Source organism: Pleurodeles waltl, chromosome 6, assembly GCF_031143425.1.
Source record: "Pleurodeles waltl isolate 20211129_DDA chromosome 6, aPleWal1.hap1.20221129, whole genome shotgun sequence".
Classification (NCBI taxonomy): domain Eukaryota; kingdom Metazoa; phylum Chordata; class Amphibia; order Caudata; family Salamandridae; genus Pleurodeles; species Pleurodeles waltl.
Window position 1 is genome coordinate 954,375,343 of NC_090445.1, and position 21,104 is coordinate 954,396,446.

At 43.0% G+C, this 21,104-nt stretch overlaps 1 long non-coding RNA gene across 1 annotated transcript in view; it reads right to left on the reverse strand.

Annotated features, from left to right (window-relative positions):
* Nucleotides 1-771: 771 nt before the first annotated feature.
* Nucleotides 772-21,104, reverse strand: part of LOC138302065 (uncharacterized) — an 80,995-nt gene continuing 60,662 nt past the window's right edge. Inside the window, exon 4 of the long non-coding RNA XR_011205253.1 lies at nt 772-3,552. This is a non-coding gene — a long non-coding RNA (uncharacterized lncRNA). The remainder of the gene's footprint in view (nt 3,553-21,104) is intronic.

Sequence of the window (21,104 nt, forward strand, 5' to 3'; positions counted from 1 at the left end):
ATCACCAAAATGTGAGGAAAAAGTGTTTTTTTGCCAAACTTTGAGGTTTGCAAACGATTCTGGGTAACAGAAGCCCCACGTCATCCCATCCTGGATTTCCCTAGGTGTCTAGTTTTAAAAAATGCACAGGTTTGGTAGGATTCCTTAGGTACAGACTGAGCTAGAGGCCAAAATCCACAGCTAGGCACTTTCCAAAAAACACATCAGATTTCAATGTAAAAATGTGTTGTGTCCATGTTGCGTTTCCTATTGTGGGCATTAGGCCTACCCACACAAGTGAGGTACCATTGTTATCGGAAGACTTGGGGAAACACAGAATAGAAGAACAAGTGTTATTGCCCCTTGTCTTTCTCTACATTTTTTCCTTTCAAATGTAAGACAGTGTGTGAAAAATACATCTATTTGAGAAATGCCCTGCAACTCACATGCTAGTATGGGGACCCCAGAATTTAGAGATATGCAAATAACCACTGCTGCTTAACACCTTATCTTGTGCCCATTTTGGAAATACAAAGGTTTCCTTGATACCTATTTTTCACTCTTTATATTTCACCAAATGAATTGCTGTATTCCTGGTATACAATGAAAACCCATTGCAGTGTACAGTTCCTTTACTGGCTCTGGGTACTTAGGGTTCTTAATGAACCTACAAGCCCTATATTTCTCCACAACCAGAAGAGTCTAGCAGATGTAACAGTATATTGCTTAAAAAAATATGCCATAGCTGCAAAAAGGTATTAAAGAGAACGTGGACAGAAATTGCTCTTTTTTTCACATCAATTTCAATATTATTTTATTTTAGCTTTTACTTTCTGTAGGAAAAGCTTGAAGACTGTATGCAAATGACCCCTTGCTGAATTCAGAGTTGTGTCTACTTTCCAGAAATGTCTAGCTGTCCTTGATGCGGCATTGGTTTCACACCCATTTCTGTCGCTAACTGGAAGGAGGCTGAAAGCTCAAAAAATAGTAAAAATGGGGTATGTCCCAGTAAAATACCCAAATTGTGTTGACAAATTTGGCTTTCTGATTCAAGTCTGCTTGTTCCTGAAAGCTGGGGAGATGGTGATTGTAGCACCATAAACACTTTGTTGATGCCATTTTCAGGGAAAAAAAACACAAGCTTTCTTCTGCAGCCCTTTTTCCCATTGTTTTAAAAAAATGAAATGTTAGCTGTATTTTGGCAAATTTTTTGCTCTCCTCCAGGGAAACCTACAACCTTTGGGCACCTCTATAGGATGCTGGAAAAAAAGGATGCAAATTTGGCGTGGGTAGCTTATGTGGATAAAAGGTTATGAGAGCCTAAGCGCAAACTGCCCCAAATAGCTAAAAAAAAAGCTCAGCATCTCAGGGGAAAAGTGCTGGCAGTGAAGGGGTTAACACTAACTTCTAGTGCAACAAAGGCCCTCCCTTTAACTAATTAGCTATGCTCACATTCACTCCATCCCACTACTTTGACAGTCTCATTTCCCTCCTCATCTTATCATGCATAAGATTTCTTTCTTGGCAACATCAACACTTAACCTTAGAGGTGGATCCTCTAGATTTCCATTACCCTTCCCCTAGATTCTGCTTTAACTCTTGTTCTCTCCTTCTCCTTGTCTTGTCTTATTCTTTTATTTAAATGTGGCTACAAAAAATATAACATCTTAACTGATCTTGCAAGTCAATTCATTCATGTGTTTGTTAGTAATGCTCCTGTTATTCACATAAATAAAGAATTTCATCATATACTCATGCTGATCCCTTTGTTTAACCCCCTTCAGTAAGCGATACACATGGTTAGTAGACCACAAATACATATTTCCATCTGTCACAATTAGTACAGCTTCTAAAGGCTTTTCATAATTAGCATAAAACTGTTTATTGGAGTTCTCCTGCTATAATAGATTCAGAAACACACTACAGGAGAAAGAGTAGGTCACAGCTAAGTGGAAATTTGATGATCCTTCCTCTGCAGAGGTTTGAAGGTAAGATAACACAAAACAATTCTCTACCTGCATTATTTTGATAATCAACATTATAACTATACATATTTCATAATGATTGGTATGTGAGATTCTACCTTCATGTATTTGCTTACTAATAGCATATTTTACAGTTACAATTACTGGCGCATGGAAAACATCTCACTCCAGTAGATGAATGCCTACCCAACTATAAAGCAGAAATGACAACTGCCAAAACTACAAGCACAATTACGTAGTGCTGCTGTACCATGTTAGCTCAAATCAGATCAAAAATAGGATCAGTATGTTGACTGAAGATGTTAGTCCTTCTACAGCTACCCTACTATCACTACAGTGTCTAACAATCTGTGATGATTTGTATTCTGCTTCAACTGGAGGCATAAGCCATTGTTGTACTCAGACAGTCACACTATCTATCTGTCCTCCTTGACATCGTCAACAGTGCACACGAGCTGAGTCCCCTTTGCTGCCTTGCTTAATCTATATCAGTCAGATGTTTGTCAGGTTCAATGTCAGTTCTTTCAAAGTACGTCCAATCAAGACCTGAATATTTGTGATGTATCTTTCTTTTCTGGGACTTTTAGTGACCACCAAGGTTTAGGCTCTTTTCACCGGTATCTTGTTGTTTGGAAAGCTCCTGTTCCTCTAATTCACATGCTTCTCTTATTGTCACTGGTTGTTTTGTAACTGCAAATAGTCTGGGTCATATAGTTTTTGTCTTTGGCCAAACCTCTTCCGTCAGTGCCAGATTCTGGGATATACTTGTGCTTCCTGACTCAGATGAAGCTTATTTACTTTCAGAGGAGGAAACACCCTCTTTCAGCATCACTTTTTCTGGTGCTACTGATCCAGGTTAATTCAATCAGTTCACTATAAGCTTTTGCTGTTTTAGAGAAGATGCAGCCAGAGTCCAGAGTATGATGTTTTGGTTGTACTATCATTCTGCACTCACCACGGTTGAGGTTCAGCTATAGGGGATGCTGAATTTTTGGAATGGTCTCCCTCTCCCTTGTCTAATGCCTCAGAAATCTAAAAAATAGATGTACTTATGGAATTAGTGGATGTTGTCTGCTTCCTCCTCTTCTCAAGTCACCCTCTGTGTGTGTGAGGCATGTATCCAGTTTGGCATTACAGCAAATTTCACAGAATTGTTGTTGACCTGGATTACCTGCTTTGGGCTCCTCCAATGTGCTTCCAAGCAAGACTTATAAACATGCTTCCACATGTGAACACAGTTGACAGGGTTCAGATCATGGCATGGAGATTCTTGCTCAGTTGAAGTACCACCATTAACCTGATGAGAGATACAACACACTACATAATCCAATCCCTTGCAGTATTTAAGAACCAGATCATCTGTGGTATTAACAAGAGCAGGAGTTGAAACTGAAGAAATTCTCATGGCTTTGTCCATCAATACCTCGTGAGGAGACAATCCATTTTGCTTGCATGGAGTGCTTTGAATGCTCATCAATACCAGAGGAAATGCATCCGCCCATCTGATTAATTTGTGAACGCAGAGGTTTTGGCCAATTTTGTCTTGATAGTCCTCTTTATTCTTTTGTCAGGACCTGAAGCTTCTGGCCTGAAACAACAATGGAATCTTTGGTCAATCCCTATGTACGTACATAACTGCATCACTTCATGCTTGAATGCATTTCCTGAATTTGATTGAAGCTAAACCAACATCCCAAAACTCATTATCAATTCACACAACAGTGGTTTGGCAACTGTCACCTCTCTGGTGGGATACACCTCCACCCAGTGTGAAAACAGGCATACAATCTGAAGGATATACCTTAAGTGATTACATCTGAGCACCTCCCAAAATCAATTTGGAGATGGTAGAAGGTCCACATAAGACTTATACGGCTCATGGTCCTGCAAACTTTTTGCCAACATTTTGGCCCTCATTCCGACCCTGGCGGTCATAGACCGCCAGGGCCGCGGGTGACGGAAGCACCGCCAACAGGCTGGCGGTGTTTCCCGCCGGATTTCCCCCGGCTGGGCGAATCCGCCATGGCATGGGGATTCTGACCCCCTTACCGCCAGCCTGTTTCTGGCGTTTTTTACCACCAGGAACAGGATGGCGGGAACGGGTGTCCTGGGGCCCCTGGGGGCCCCTGCACTGCCCATGCCTAGCAGACAGTGAAAAGCGCGACGGGTGCAACTGCACCCGTCGCACACCTGCAACACCGCCGGCTCCATTCGGAGCCGGCTTCAGTATTGCAGGCCCCTTTCCCGCTGGGCTGGCGGGCGCTATCTTAGGTAGCGCCCGCCGGCCCAGCGGGAAAGTTGGAATGGCCCCAGCGGTCTTTTGACCGCGGGGCGGCCAAATGGCGGTTCCCTCCAGGCGGGCGGCAACCACCGCCCGCCGGGGTCAGAATGACCCCCTTTGTTTTTGGCAAATTACATAGTGCTGGCACAGATTTTCTTCTATCACACAAAAGTGTGGATTATACCAGAACTGTTAAAATGCAAACACCATCCTGACTCATGCCATATGAGTTGGCACATGCATTTGTAATACCATAGCAGGTAAAATGAAACATGGATTCGTAGGTCTTCGATCACTGGATACCCAAATGTCACTAGCAGCCTTTAGACATCCTATCCATGCCCAACTAGCCTTTTCAGGCTCAGGCGTGGTGTTTTGTAATTCCCTCATCTCACTGGAAGTCTGTACAGTGTTTAGTAGCATGTTTGAAAAATGTTGTTCGTTAGCACTGCATGTTTCATCCATGTGAAAGACTGAAGAGTACAGCTCAAGCAATTTCATCCACATAATGGTTGTCTCTAGTAACCAAATATTTTCTGTACTTGTGTGTAGCACACTTTACCACAGCAATCTTCTTTGACAACTGAAGGGTTTCCAATAGATTGGAGCCACACAGCCCATGCTTTCTTAGTGGGCAAAAGGAGGTCTTGAATCCTCTCTGGGACCACAGCTGGCCAAAGTCATGCACAACACCAAATCCATACTGGCTGTCAGAGTAAAGGGTGACTTGAGAGTCTTCTGAAATACAAGTGACTCAGAAAAGTGTAATCAATTCTCCTACATTTGGAATAGTTACATGGCACAGGTAGGATGCTTCCATGGCCCCACATATGGTAGATATAACATATGCGGCTCTCAAAATGCTGTTTCAGTCTCTCAAACAAGAGCCATCAATAACCATGGTATAGTCAGACATGGTATTGTCAGATTCAAGGAGAGGAACATCCAGTTTGTCTGGTTTTGGCTTTGTGTATAACTAGGCGACACACAATCATGGTCTAAAAGCCCTTCTTCAACTCTGCCTGGGGTAGACAATAAAGAAGAAGCATTTAGGGTGTTGCACCTTCTTATCAGCACATTGTCTGGAGTCAGAATGTTGTTTTCATAGTTGGTCAGATGCGGTGTGCATGAGAATGTCAATGTAATGTGGCATCACCACAATAAGTGGATGACCCTGTTCAATCCTGTTAGTTTGCTATATGCGTATGCCAACTACTGTAAACCCCTTAAAACAAACAGTCAATGATGCGGCTATGGGATCAAGGTTGCTTAAAAGTAGCAAATTGGACATTTTGGGGGTCATTCTGACCCTGGCGGTAAATACCGCCAGGGCCGGGGACCGCGGGAGCACCGCCAACAGGCTGGCGGTGCTCCCTAGGGCATTCTGACCACGGCGGTTCGGCCGCGGTCAGAAGAGGAAAACCGGCGGTCTCCCGCCAGTTTTCCGCTGCCCTGGGAATCCCCCATGGCGGCGCAGCTTGCTGCGCCGCCATGGGGGATTCCGACCCCCTCACCGCCATCCTGTTCCTGGCGGTTCCGCCTGCCAGGAACAGGATGGCGGTGAGGGGTGTCGTGGGGCCCCAATGGCATGGGCACTGCAGGGGCCCCCCTTTGTATTTCAGTGTCTGCATTGCAGACACTGAAATACGCGACGGGTGCCACTGCACCCGTCGCACACCCTCCACTCCGCCGGCTCCATTCGGAGCCGGCCTCCTCATGGAGGGCTGTTTCCCACTGGGCTGGCGGGCGGCCTTTTGGCGGTCGCCCGCCAGCCCAGTGGGAAACCCAGAATGACCGCCGCGGTCTTTTGACCGCGGTACGGTCTTCTGGCGGTTCCCTCCAGGCGGACGGCTCCCGCCGCCCGCCGGGGTCAGAATGACCCCCTTTATCTGTCCACGCTTCAGTGTGAACACAAATAAAGCACACCCATCATGCTGATGGCAAAAGAGTATGAAGTCTTTAGTATGGTTTAGCATTCCAAGAGCGTGTCCCCAAAAACCATGTTTTTGAGCTCCTGCATGTTTATTCCAGCCCTGGGGGTCAATAACTAGTCCTGGAAGGTGCAATTTTAACCCTCCAACTCCATTCAACGATAGCTGGGTCTGTGCAACCATGAATTTCTATTTCAGTCTTCTTCACCTAGCATCTAGCATGTTGCTATAATATTTAGCATACTGTAGAATTTCATCAACATGTTTGCATTGCTAGGAGGGAGCACCATGTGTGATCTGATTGGTAATCTCAGGTTTTAGCCCTTGCATGAAGGAGGCACAAAGTCTCTCATATTGTCTCCAAGTGGCTCATTCAGACCACTATGCTCCCTGTACATCTGTATTAGTATCTCAAAGAATGCATTCACAGATTCTTCAGGCTCATGGGATGTCCAGAAATTCTTTGGCCAATATGTCTATTTTGGGGGAATCTTGGTATTGTAAGCAATGAATGCATCATAATTAGTTTTGACCAATGGTGATGGTGCATTTGTGTTCTCTACTCTAGGGGATTCCTGATTCGGCCAATCAACAGACCTGCTGAAAGGTCCATTGGAACTGCCACTTCAAGCAATACATCCTGGTCCTCCAACAAAACCTGTGAAATGGTCACTATCTTGTTTATCCGGGTGTACCATTTATCAGGATTTTTCCTCAATCTGGGAAAAAAAATTAATGAAGTGGAACAGATCTGCCCGAGACTAGAGAACATTTATATATGTATTCCTCACTGTGGTCTTCATTACAACATTGGCAGTAAATCCCGCTTAACGCTGCGGTGATGGTCGCCAACATACTGCCGCGGTGGCGGATATCCGTTCTCCATATTATGACAAACACACACCAATCCAACACAATACTGCCACATACACAAATCCGCCAGCCCAAAGGTCAGTGCTAAAGTGGTGGAACCAACATCCATACCATTATGCCAACAGAACAACGCCCACCACATCATGACCCACGAATCACCACGGAGGACATTCATTAGTGGTAAACCACTGGCGTTACACACCGGTGCGCTCAGAATGGACACCCAAATACTAAATTACACACCATTGGCCAATACCAAATACACACACCCACAGCACTATAAAACACACACCCACATTACCCACAACCCTTTACGAATACAAATTATTGCCACCAGACTGACACCAAGACCACAGCGACAACTAGACACATATATCACATACAGCCACACATTCCTCACGCACCCCACTTCACCCACCCAACCACAGTACCAAATACCCACACACTTACACACACCACACAACACCCATTTACCCACAAAGGAACCCCCGTTTCATAGATGAGGAGTTGCGCATCATGGTGGATGAAATAGTCAGGGTAGAACCACAGCTGTTCGGAGGACAGGTACAGCAAATCTCCATTGCCAGGAAGATGGAGCTATGGCAGAAGATCGTGGACAGGGTGAACGCTGTGGGACACCATCCAAGAAAAAGGGATGACTTCAGGAAGAGGTGGAATGACCTACGGGGGAAGGTACGTTCTGTGGCAGCAAGGCACCAACTCGCCATACAGAGAACTGGTGGTGGACCCACACCTCCTCCCCCACAGCTCACAGCATGGGAGGAGCAAGTCTTGGCATTACTGAATCCTGAGGGACTCATTGGAGTTGCAGGAGGACTGGACACTGGTGAGTCAACATTTACTACTTATCACCCCTCATACCTGCATGCCATCACAGCACCTCACTGTCACTCCCATCACTCGACTCCATTCCACACACTACACCTACACATATGACTAACCCAAATGCCAAGCCCTGCATGGCATACCAATGCATGGACAGCCCTCCAAGCCCTGCATGGGCACCCATCACAAAAGCATGCACAGCATGGAGAACTTACAATCCTACAATACAACACCATACACATACAAAGGTGGCAGGGCAACAACAACGATAGAGGGGAAGCTAGGGATGTACAATATGTCACAGACATGAAGCATAATACATCACTTACATCCCCACAGGTGCCCCAGCCAATCTCAGCGGAGAGGAGGTGCCACTACTAACCAGTCCCCCAACAGAAGATGCCCCCAGTAATGACAGTAACTCTGCACTACTGGTCAGTCAGTAACTCCAGCCCATTCCCAGTCAACCACAGAGCCTGCCCCATCAGCATCCAACACCACAGCACCCACCAAGCGCACCCACACCTCTGTCCCCAGGACATGTGAATCAGCAGTGTGCCCACCTGTACAGGGACCCCAGTCCACACCTCACACCCAAGACAATCAGGGACCTGGGGTCAGTGGCAGTGGTCACACCCTTCAGGGGACACACACACAGGACAACAGGGACACTGGGAGGACGCTGTGTGCCAGGGGGAGGACAAGCCCAGAGAATCAACTCTCCAGGAGGCACTCACCAATGTCCTCTGGGCCTACCAACAATTCCAGGACATGATGTGCCAGATCCTTAACACCATCAGGATATCAGGGAGGACTTGCAGGCTCTCAACACCACCATGATCTCCATACCAGGGGTGATGGCAGACATGGCCAACATCATGAGGAAATGGTCAGCACAGCAAAGGGCCCCTACCACTAGCCATTCTATTGACCAGCCCTCCACTTACGCTGCAGCAAGTGGTCAGGAGGCCCCACCACAGGACCAACAGGCCACCAGCACCCCTCTCCCTGCAGAAGGTGAACCACCCTGCAGACGTTCCCAGCGACCAAAACAGGTGCCCGAGACACTTGCCAAGACCAAGACCACCGCTGGGAAGTGAGACCCTCCTGAATGTCCTCCTTGTGTCACACACTTGAAAAAACTGTTCAGCAGCTTAATGTGAAGGCAAGTGCTAAGACATAAACAATTCAGTGGCTATAGAAGAAAAGAAAAACCTCATTGATAAGCTTGAGAAACTGGAGAATATTGCAAGGCAGAATTTTAAATGTGGTGAAGGAGCTGGGGTGGGTGACTGGAAGAATGTTGTGAATGAAGCACTGCCACGGGCCACCTCTACAGTTGATCTTATGCATGATCCTCTATCAGCAATAGGGTGATACTAGGTGTCCCCATGATCAGCTTAATTATAAAGAATCACAAGGAGGGCAACTAAAGAGACAGGTGATAAAGCCTGGCCACCTCTGCCTGATCTATGTTGCTATGTGAACAAACTTGGAGTTAAAAGTAAGCAGCTCCAGATTCTGCAATATTTAAAAGAAACTGGGGCACATATAATTCTGTTGCAGTAGACCCACTTACTGAAGTATGAGTGTAGAAATCCCATATTAAAACAGAGATGGATAGAACAGGTGGTGACCACTGATCAGGTGCATTGTACCAAAGGAGTAGCAATTGTTATTAGGGTGAATACAGGCTTTGAGATAGTGAGGTATGAGTCCGATGAGGTAGGGTGGTGGATGTTCACTAAGATTAAACTTCAACAAGATCTCCTCCCCTTGGTCTGGTGAGGGTGAGCAAGGAAGATAATTAAGTGATGAAAAATGGCAAACTCTGTCTTTAGCTATCTGTGAATGGGCAAACCTGGTGAAGATGTCAATATTGCCTAAGCTGACCTACTTGTTTGATAAGATCTCACTCAGTTTTGCAAAAGGGAAGCTTGTCCGGATTCAAGGAAGGGTAGCTACCTTTATTCTGGTTGCAAGGTTGTAAGGCTTTCTTGAAAGAAGTTAAGAAGGAGGCAAGACAAGGGTGGCTTAGCACTCCCCACTGTTCAGTTATACCTTTGGGTTTTCCAAGTGAAGAATTGTAGGATGCTGTTACGTATCCAGATGAAACATGTGTCAGGTCATGTACAGACAATGTTAGAGGGTTTAGCAATAGAGGTCTTCCTCTATTAATTTGGGGGTACTAAGTACTTTAAGCAAGTGAAGCTGAAGTACTTATGGTCGGCAGGTAAGTTGTGGTACAAATTGAGAGCATTAAAAGGTATCCTGTATTATAGTAAGATTTCTCTGATATGGGACTTTCCAATTTCCCCAGAGTGTATGACTGAACACCTTGCCCTTCCCTTCAGAGACAATGGGATAAGTGGATGGGGCAGGTACTGGAGGGAGGCAAGGTGCTGTCCTGGAAATGGCTGGAAAGAGCTTACAAATGAAGCCTTGTCAGGGGCTCAAGTAATGTTAGCCGACTGCATGGTTTAAGACTCAAGACTGAACTAGGTGTGAGCCAAGAATAGTGACAGTGGAGCTTGAAGATGTTCAGCCAAGTAGGAAGGAAGTCTCCAACTGGTATCAACACTTTCTAAGGGAAGCAGAGGAAAACATGTGTCCACCCTATCATACCTGGGAAGGATCTTGCCGTAAGAGCAGTTGGAGGAATTATGACATCTATCTTTGCACATGCTATGCTCCTCAGTTAAATTTGCCTAATTTAAAAAGAATCACTTGTTCACTTTCCTCGGAGTCTATTGGACCCCACAGAAGCTTGCAATATTCAGCAAAAGGGGGAGAGCTGTGAAAGTTTTGGCACAATGTGGGTAAAATGATATCAGATATCATGGGATGGAGTGCAGAGGTAAGACAAACTTTGATATTCTTTGATTTGCTGTGGAAAAGGAGTTGGCAAGATAAGATCAAACTGGATTACGCTAAGCTACGTTTTTACTTTATTCTGCTGGCAAGAAATAAAAAATATGTTGTAAGTGGTCCATAACAGAGCCTCCCACATGGCGCGAACAGTGGAGATCAGCAAAATATGTTCATGAATTGGACAAAAATTTAAGGGGAGGTAAAGGTAAAGCTCTTTTTTGGGGTCCCGTTGAGAAATAGCTAAGAAACAAAGGTGTGGTCAGTGATTATATCTCCAAAACCAGCAACATGATGAGAGTCCTCCTCCAAGAGGTGAGTGGACTGATTCCTGACTGCATTGATCTGCTGAGCACAAGGGCCAGCAACAGTGTATGTATCTGCTCACTTGGTTTGAGGACATCATTTTAAAAAAAAATACCTTGAATATTATATTATAAAGACAGAAGCATCTTGAGCATGGCTTCCTTAAAAGGAAGGCATAATAATACAAATATTATTTTGCATAGGAAGTAACATTATTATGCATAGTAAATAACATCAAAAATTAGGCTTCTATTTTGCTGGTTTTCTGAAATGGAAAAGGGCACAAACACATGCACACATTGAATGCTTGTTCACATAACATTAAACTGCACTTTCTTTTGGCAAATGTGAAATGAATGGCTACGCAAACTGGTTAGGTTAAGGAGTAAAGAGGCAAACTAAAGCACATCTAAATTAAACATTGTTTTACTTATCATTAAAATGTTCCACAACTTGAAATCCTTTGATTTCTTCTGGGTGCAAAATGGGATCAGCATTATAACATTTTCTGTTCAGTCTGAAAATCAAAATACTTTATAAATATTGCACAAATTTACAGTTTTGTCTAACCTTAGATTTCGATCTGAAGCCTCAATAGTGGCCACAGCTTGCTGGTATTTCTAAAAAACAAAGTTTGGATTCTATTCTTTGTTTGTTTGAGCAGAAGGTTTCAATGGATGCCATTTTCTCATGTACTACAACCATCTTTATTGCTCATCACTTCAGTTCTCACTGAAGTTATTTGTTTTCAATAAATGCAGAGGGTGAAAACAGCATTAATGAGAATCAATGAATTGGGTTACAAAGCAAACAGTGCTGGACTTAACTTTTATTCTATTGAGTAGTTCCACAGTGGGCTGAAGCCGTTGGAGAACAACTTTTAAAGCTCAGGGTCACTATTAGTGCCTCTGTGCTTTTCCCTAGTTCTTTGGAGTTAATTGCTGAAGGCACAGGAAGGCTTTGATAGAGGGAAAGACAAGGCAGGAAAGTGGAGAGAAAGAGATCAAATATGGACAGGAAAAAGAAGAGAATGGTGGAGTGAAGATGGACAGAAGTGAGATAGGGAGAGGTGAGAAAGGGAGAGGGTTGGTTTGAGCATTTTTGCCATAGCTGCTACCTGTTCCCCAGTCCAGTCATGATGGCGAATTGTGAAAGAGACAGAGACTGTTGTGACGCCTTGAAGCCTCGGAAAGTTGTGGGCATGTAGGCTTGCAGGCCGCCTTACCCCATTGCCTCCTTACTGTTGTGCCGCCCTCACTGCATTGCCACCTTGTAGGCTGGCAATGTGATGGGGGGTTGGAATTGCACAAAGCACAGAGCGTGGAGTGTTGTGCTATGACCCAGAGTGAGACGGATAGGGTAGGCAGATCAGGTAGGAGCGGCATTGTGGTGTAGTAGCAGCTATCGCAGGGAACAGAGACATGCTGTGCTGAGCCACCCATTGCCTTTCACAGTGGAGCTGTGGACCCTGTTGGGTTCTGCCACAGTCTTGGCTGCTAACTTTCTCATACCTGTTGTGGACCTCTCAGGACCTTAGGTGGGGCTCTGGAGTGTAGCTGAGAACAGTTGCAGTTGAGAGCAGTAGGATGGTGAGACAGTGGAGTCCAGAAGTGAATAGTGAGCATTACAGCCAAACCTTTTCCTGATTGACTACCTTGTACTGTTCTCTGAATTAATTGAAACTATTGAATTTATGTCCTAAAGAATTTTTGAGGTAATAAACAACTGTGTGATTATATGCAGTATTATTCAGGATAATAAGCCAACATAGTTGTTGTGGTTTTGAAGCAACCTTTGGCAATGTGTTGAATTTAAAAATACAGAAACAAAATTGTGAGAATAAATGCAAGAAGTCGAGAGTGTGATGCTTAAGCAGCATATTGTCAGTTTCTAGTCACTACTGCTGGAGGGGAGAGACAGGAGGAAACTGCTTGGCTAGGTCCAGGTGTGGTTTGCAAGCCTGCTGTGTGCTCCCCCGTGCTTGATCAATCCACAAATTAATTGTTGAAATAATCAGTCAAGGAGGTTGGTCAATGAAGTGGAGTAGATCGGAGTAGAGAGACTTTGTTGTTCTCATATTAGTTATAAGCAGTGTGGCGTGGTTGTAGTTTTTAGTTCCTACTGCCAGAGGGTTGAACTGAGAGGGAGAGAAGACTGTCTGGCTAGGGTCAGGTGTGGTTTGCAAGCCCCTAGTGTGTTCCCTAGCCCCTAGTCCAACTATCAGCAAGTCTCCTAGGTCTTTCGAGGTGGCTGAAAATAATGAGGTCTGGTCACTTTCGTGAGAACTCACAGCCACTGAAAAAGAGGAAGAAAATTAAGATTGAATGGCCAGACTGAACTATCAGCTCACCAGTAATTATAAAGGCCCCAACTGGTTCCTTATCCTCAAGCCCTTCAAATTGGCTCTTGAGCAAAATGACTAAGGCAAATATTCCTGAGTGTACAATTATTCAATCCTCCATTGTGGATTATTTTAAACATACAGGGTAAAAAATACAAGTGGATTTAAATTATCCAAGAACCTCAGATCTGAGTCCCCCTAAATAAGCTGCACCTACTGACCATCCCTTAGGCTCCCAGGATATAGTAGTTGGAAACAATTTAATAAATAAGCAAAACATTGATATTTAAGCAAAGAAGCAAATCTTAGATAGTGTTGAAAAGTCAAATATTGATCTAGGCTTTCACAAGATGATTGTAAAGGCGCAAGTCCATTGCTCTAACCTGAAGTCTTGCTCACTAACGTCTCCATTAACAAATACCCTACTTTCAATATATATGACTCAATAAGATCCCCCCACTTTGGTCCTGCCTGACACTAAAAGATAGGAGTACACCTCGTAACATTTCAGTGCAGGATTTATCTAACCTGGACCTAAGTTGTGAGAACACAGACATAGACCCTTTTAGTTCAGTTCCTTCTATAAGTTTCAAAAACTCAGATTCAAAACTGACTCTAACTCTGTTGAAATTAAACTTTGAAAATATATCTCTTAAAAACATCCTTTGAGAGTAAAGTTTAATAATGGTTGAACATATGACTGATCATAGGGATTTTATGAATAATTCAATTGAGTCTGCCAATCTTTCCTTTATGGTAAAATATGATACAATCATCTCTGACTATGCAAAGTCTCCTACGGAGCTTCATCAGGACCCTTCCCGTCCATGGAGAAATTTGCACCATGGAGGCAATAATAGCCGTCCTAAACATCCACTTAGATAAACTGAACATACAGGTGGAGTTGCTCTTTTTGTTGCAGGAATGGATTCCAAATTGCAAAAATTGAGTGCTTTAATAGTAAAAGTTCAATCTGATACAAATAACCAACTAGTAGCATGCACCTGTGCCCACATATTGGATAATATCTCAAATCTTCCAATGATAGTTGCTGCCCTTGTTGATGAAGTTAAATGTATGGCCACCTTGAAAAGGGCAAACCGTGTGGAAAATCGATGTCTAGGCCCACATTTGGGACAAAGTGCCTGTCAAATTCAGGACTCACCAATCATATTAATTGACCATCCAATGTCAATTGTTGGAAGCCTGGCAGAGGAAAATAAAAATACGGCCAATGTCAACAGTTTAATGAGTTGAAAAGGTATCCTCAGAGCATTTGTCATCAAGTGAGGCAATACAGGTGCAAAATATATTGATGTGTCCCAATCCGCAAACATGTTTAACAAAAAGGTTCAGAAATCTAAGAAATAAGTGATAACTACAAGGGTTGATGAGATTATAGATTGCTATCCTGTCTTTAACCCTAAACTCAATAATAGTTGTCATAAAGAGCCAAAATCAGTACCAATTGGTGTTGATTGTTCTAATTGGCACACACTGACTGGTACTAACCAGGCAAATGGTATTAAACCCCAATCCAGGCAAAAGCAATAGGAACGCAAATCCAAGGTAAGATGAAAAAAGGATCATCGCCCTCAGTAAATTATGTCAAATAAAAACATCTGATTTTAAGCCAAAATATTTGTCTGGAGAATTTACAAAATGGAAACCACATTGCATCAGTGCATATTAAAGTTAATCACAAACAAATGCTTGACATTACTTGTGGAGGGGATCATGTTACCCACTTGCTTATTTTTAGTCCAACAGGGAAACCTGAGTAGTTTAATATCAATCGGCCTGTGGCAAGGTATGGCCCATGACAACTGAACACACAAAGATGCTAGATTATTCAATCATGCTACTAATCATGCCAAGCTTATCTTCATTACAATGTATAAAACTAGAGGTCCCTACGACATCCTTAATCAAAGTGTTCTTCTAAAACTATGAGCATTGATATCGAACGTACACATTGAGGCAGTTCCATTTAAGCATGATCCTTCTAATACCTCTTGGGAAACAACCCAAATAAAATTGCAAAAAAGTATTTGCGGAGTGCTGTTCGCAGAGTGGAACACTGAAGTTAAGAAAGGTGACCTCTCAAACTACCCAACAATTCTGATTCCCTCTATGCGTTCAGGAAGAGAAGGGCAGTCTAATACCTAAAAGCAGCCGACTTTCCCTATATGAGATGCTACTGGCCCTTTCTTCAAATAGACAAAAATATCATGCTTTACAACTTCAAACTCAGTTTCTGAACATCGAATTTGTGAACAAACTGCTAAGAAAAAAACCCTAATGGAGAACTGGACTTGGCTCCCGTCTGCCCTATATAAACCAAAAGTGATGACTGATGTGTAGCTAGCTTTGACAAACATCAATTGCCCACGAGAATTTGTTCTTGGTGTGTGTATGGCGTTACAAGGCTTCTGGAAGATCCAGAGGCAATATTATTCCTTCAATGCTTTGGAATACTGATGCTTCAAGAAACATGGAGAGAGCAATGTGCTCCGATCATCGGCCACCCAAAATTTACTATCACTGCCACACATTCATTACATCAAAGTCAAGCTCCACTACAGCTCTATAATTGATTATGCCATCATTTTAAAAGCCTTGCTTGCTTTATGTATAAGACAACCACAAACCACAAGATCTAAGTTTAGATATGACTGTTTGACATATGCAGAAATCCAATGTTTTCTATCAAGTGGCATCTTGCTACTATTTGAACTGCTTGGTTTGGCAGGCTAGCAAATAAGAAGAGATAATGCAGGCAAATTAAAACATTAGTTAGATCTGGCTACTCTTTGGTTGCCACTGAAAACTCCATTGACAAATGGAATTTCCAAAGCAACTCCTTAATCTCAAAATTCAAAGCCAAAAATGTAATAAAGGATAATCTTCTTGTGAATTCTAACAATAAGTGGTATACGTCAAAGCTGTATCAAAAAAGAAGGCTCTGAACACATTGATAAGGACTGTCTCTCCTCAGAAATATATGTTTACTCAATCTCTATTTAAACACAATTTTAAAAGTTTAGGAAGTCATACAAGTAAGCATTATGGAATGGAAAGAACAACTACTACCAGGAGGAATGGAAGAAGTAGTTATCAGCAAGCATGTCAAATAACAGTAAGGCATTCTGGTCAATAATTAATTGTCTTGAAAACAATGCCAACAGGGCTAGTAATGCAAACATCACCAAAAATGCTTGAGTGGTTTATACCTACAACTTGTTTGGAACACAACTGGTAACTATTCTTGAATGAAGGTCCCCTTGGAACATTAAATTGTCCGAGAAACTTGGAGATTAAATGGGAAGCATTTCTCATGAAAACCAGCAAAGTTTGTTCATGGTAGCTAGGTGGGTTGATACATCATCTCACCTTATACAGAGCCATTAAAAAAAGAAGAAACAACAAAACTGGTAAAACGGATTGAGTCAAATGAGGGGCCTGGTCCAAATGGCATCCCAAATGCCATCTTTAGGGTGGATCGGCATCTGTGGGCAAAGATCCTGACTCCTATTCACAACAAGGTCATTCTGATGGAGTCCTGAGTCATGGTGAGGAAGTGCCTTGCAACCCATCTACGAAAGTGGCCCGCCAAACAACAACAAATAATTTCAAGCACTCTACTCTTGTGTTATTAAAAAGTACCAAGGTAAGTCCTCCACTCAGGTAAGTTTCTCTGTTTTTTCACTTGATATTTTCCCTAGGTTTAATAAACGAGCAGCATCTTCACACAAATCAAACTCATGTTTTGTCTGTCAAGCAGGTTTCATTACAGACTTCAAGAGGGCCAAATATATATGTGCAATGTGTAATCCATTGTTTTAAAAAAAGCAACAAATTCCAAAGTTGACCAGCAAACAACATCTACGGTCCTCATGAAATATTGGAAATGCATGATCATGGAGAGTGCTCCATAGTCCACATAGTGTTCCAAAGTAGTAGGCGGCATGGCCTTCCTGATGTTCCTGCAAACTATCAGTTTTCAGTTTTGACTGATGTTGAGACAAAAGTCTTCACCTGTCATCTTTTAGAGGGGATAGAAGAATTGCTAGAAGCAGTTAATTTAATTCCAATGAACCAATCTTGATTTCATAAGGGTCAGTCGACAACTACCAATTTGTTTGCCGTAATGCTGATGGATGAGAGTGCAATACTAAGAAAGCAAACCTGTATATCTGTATTGTCGATCTAAAAGCAGCATTCAACACAGTTCCTTAAGCCTTATTATGGGAAAAGTATGGCTCCAAAACAACTAGACCTCATCATCCTCCTTGATACGAACACCTGGGTTCAGGTTAAGCTGGGTGATGGAACTTGTCTCACACGGAGAATTGAAACATCTAATCACTTAAAACAAGAGTGTGTCCATGTTGTGTGTCTATCTAATATCTTCATGGTGGATTCAAATCAACACCTGGAAACAGAAATGTGACATTCCCCCAAACCTGCAAAAAGTCCTCTAAAATATCTACAAACTGCTGATGATGATACCATTCTACGCAGTCAAACACCCATAGACTTGCAGCACTGAATCAATTCCCTTGTTGAATAATTATCACATAATCTCCTTGAGCTTAAAATTAAGAAAACCAAAGTCATGTCACATTAGGCAACTACAGCCAGATCATGATCCTAGTAAACAGCACTCAAGAGGAAAACCAAATTGGTTAAACAATATTAGTACCTTGGTATTTTGTGTGATAATAAGATCCCCTTTAGAGAGCATTTTGATCGATTAAGATCCAAATTAGTTTCTTCCATTTTTGCCTTCAAGTCTCTTCAAGAGAAATGAATGTGCACTACTTATGATCATCTTGAAAAAATGATGTCAGGGTTTGCTAATGACGGGGTTATTTTCCATTGGAAAGATTCTAAATTATTAGATCAGCTGCAAATTAAGGACCCTAAAGTCTTTCTTCTGCTTTGCTCCTCAAGAATATTGGTCTGAGTGACATTCAATTAGAGTTTGGCCTCCAAGGGCAGGCTTTAGTGTGGCAGGCTGCCTTTTTAAAATGCTTAATTTCTCCGTTTTTATGTGAACCTGGTTCCCTTGCAAATATGTGTCGACAGGAAAACAACAATACTTCCTATACTGGTGTATGGAGGGCCTACTTATCAAGAGCTTATCAAACTTTTAGGTTGCAGTCTTCTAAGACTTTAGAGATGCATATCAACCGTGTTCAAACAGTCATAATGCAATAAGGATGTTAAGTTGGCCTGAATCAAGGTCACAATTGCAATAAGGAAAGATTAATAAAACATATACAATCATCATGTAAACCCAATGAAAACCATTATCAGAAATACAAATTTGGCATTATACTGTGATGCTCAGAATATCCCCTTGAGAACATCACAGTGACAATAACATTTGTAAGAAACATGGTCATGTAACCATATAGTAAGCCCCTAGAGGGCATTATCACATGAAAAGAAAATGTCAAGAATGAATGCACTGTAACCGTATATTTAGCCCCTAGAGGTTAAACTGCATTACACATTTTTAAAACTAGCAAGCCCACTTAGAACAGCCCCTAGAGGACACCACAATAAAAATAGCATTTGTAAGAAACGTGGTTATATAACCATATAGGTAACCCCTAGAGGGCATAACCACAAGAAAAGAAAATGGCAGAAAGTATTGCAGTGTAACCATGTATTCAGCTCATGGGGGGTGTAGTGCATTACACATTTCCTGCAAGGGATTTTTGAAAGGCAAGCTCATGTACAAGTGAAAGGGGTGGGCTTGAGATGGGCCTGGTTAAAAGCCCACAGAATTCTTACAAAAGGTCGAAAAGCGCTTGCATGTTTAACCTAACAAGTTCCTTATTGTTGGTGTTGTGTGTAAACTTATGTTTGATATCACACTTGTTCAACAATGCAAACGTGGAACAGAATCTGTATCACCTTCCCAGAGAACCACCAGTAGGTAGGTGTTAGTCCTGTCAGCTCTTGGCGTGGTTTCCCTGTCTTTTTGGCCTCTGACCTCCTGTCTTTGATCCTGGGCTGAATTTTGTTTTTGCTGGCTTTAAGGCTCTGGGTTCTTTACCACTGCTGACCGGTGCTCAAGTGCAAGTGCTCTCCATCTAAATTGTATTGATAATGTGTTTACCCATGATTGCCATATTTGATTTACTTGTAAGTCCCTAGTAAAGTGTACTATGTGTGCCCAGGGCCAGTAAATCAAATACTATTAGTGGGCCGGCAGCGCTGATTGTGCCACCCACATGAGTAGCCATGTAAACATTTCTCAGACCTGCAACTGCAGTGTCTGTGTGTACAGTTTTAACCTGCCATTTCAACCTAGTAAGTGCACCTAATTGCCAGGCCCAAACCCTCCCTTTTACTACACGTAAGGCCCAAGGTAGCCCCATGGGCAGGTTGAAGTGTATTTAAAAGTAAGACATGTACTGGTGTGTTTTACATGTCCTGTTTTCACTATTGTAAGGCCTATCACTCCCTTTGGGTAACATGGGGATTGCCTTGAAATATCATTTAAGTGCAATTTCCCATTGGGAGAAGATAGAGATTTGGAGTTTGGTATCTCTGAACTCACAATTTAAAAATACATCTTTTGGTGAAGTTGTTTTTTAAATTGTAAATTTGAAAGGCCACTTTTAGGAAGTGGGCATTTTCTTGCTTATCCATTCTCTGCCTCTGCCTGTCTGTGGAAAACACTTATGGGTCAGGATGACAGTTGGGCTGTTTGTGAATTCACTCTAGACAGTCATACAAAGGGATCTGAGGTGTGCCCTGCATATCCTGATGGATCTTCCTAAGCTAGAGTGATGGAAGAAGCTGACACTTCCACCTGAATAGTGTCTGCCCTTACACAAAACAGTCTCCAACCTCCTGGAGTGTGTCTTAGGCCAAGGCAGAGAAGGCAGGAAAGGCAGGGTCTTGTTCACTACAAAGACCTTCCTTTGAGGTTTGCCTACTTCAAAGGCAGAAATGAGTATGAGTACTGGACCTCTGAGATCACAACTTTAGAATCCTTCTGCACCACAGGTGTTCTGCCAGGAAGAAGAACTGGATGCTGTAGGAAGGACTGCCACTCTACTTGTTGCTTTGCTGTGCTGGTCTGCCACTTGCTGCTTCTGTCCTGGGAGTGAAAGGACTGGGCTTTGCTTTAAATCCTGATTCCAAAGGTTCTCCAAGGGATTCGACTGATCTTGCTTCCAGTCTCAGGCACATCAATGACTTCATCTGCCATCACATGGGCTCTCTTGCTGAGAATCCTGACTTGCCAAGTGGTGCTAAATCTAATTCCTCGGTCCGTGAGAGTGAGGTCCAGTGTAAGCATGAAGAAACAAGGCACGTCAACTCCAGAATAACTTTGTAACTTGTACCTTTGTCCTAATCCATGCCGCTGCCTGCACTGGAGCCGTAGTCCCTGCTGAGTGCATTGACAATTGACTGATGTAGCAGGCCCGACGCCAACACTCCTGCAACACCTGTGGCCCCATGGTGTGAATGCAATACCACAAAGTTGACACCTCACCTTTTGACCTGTCAGATTAATCTACCCTGCTGGATCGTAAGGAACCAACGCCGCCTCACCTCCCCTACTCATCAGTAAGGAACAGATGGCTCACCTCCAGGGTAGCAGTAAGGAACTGATGCCACACCGGCTCCAATGATGCCTCACCTCCCTGCATCTGTGCAACATCTTT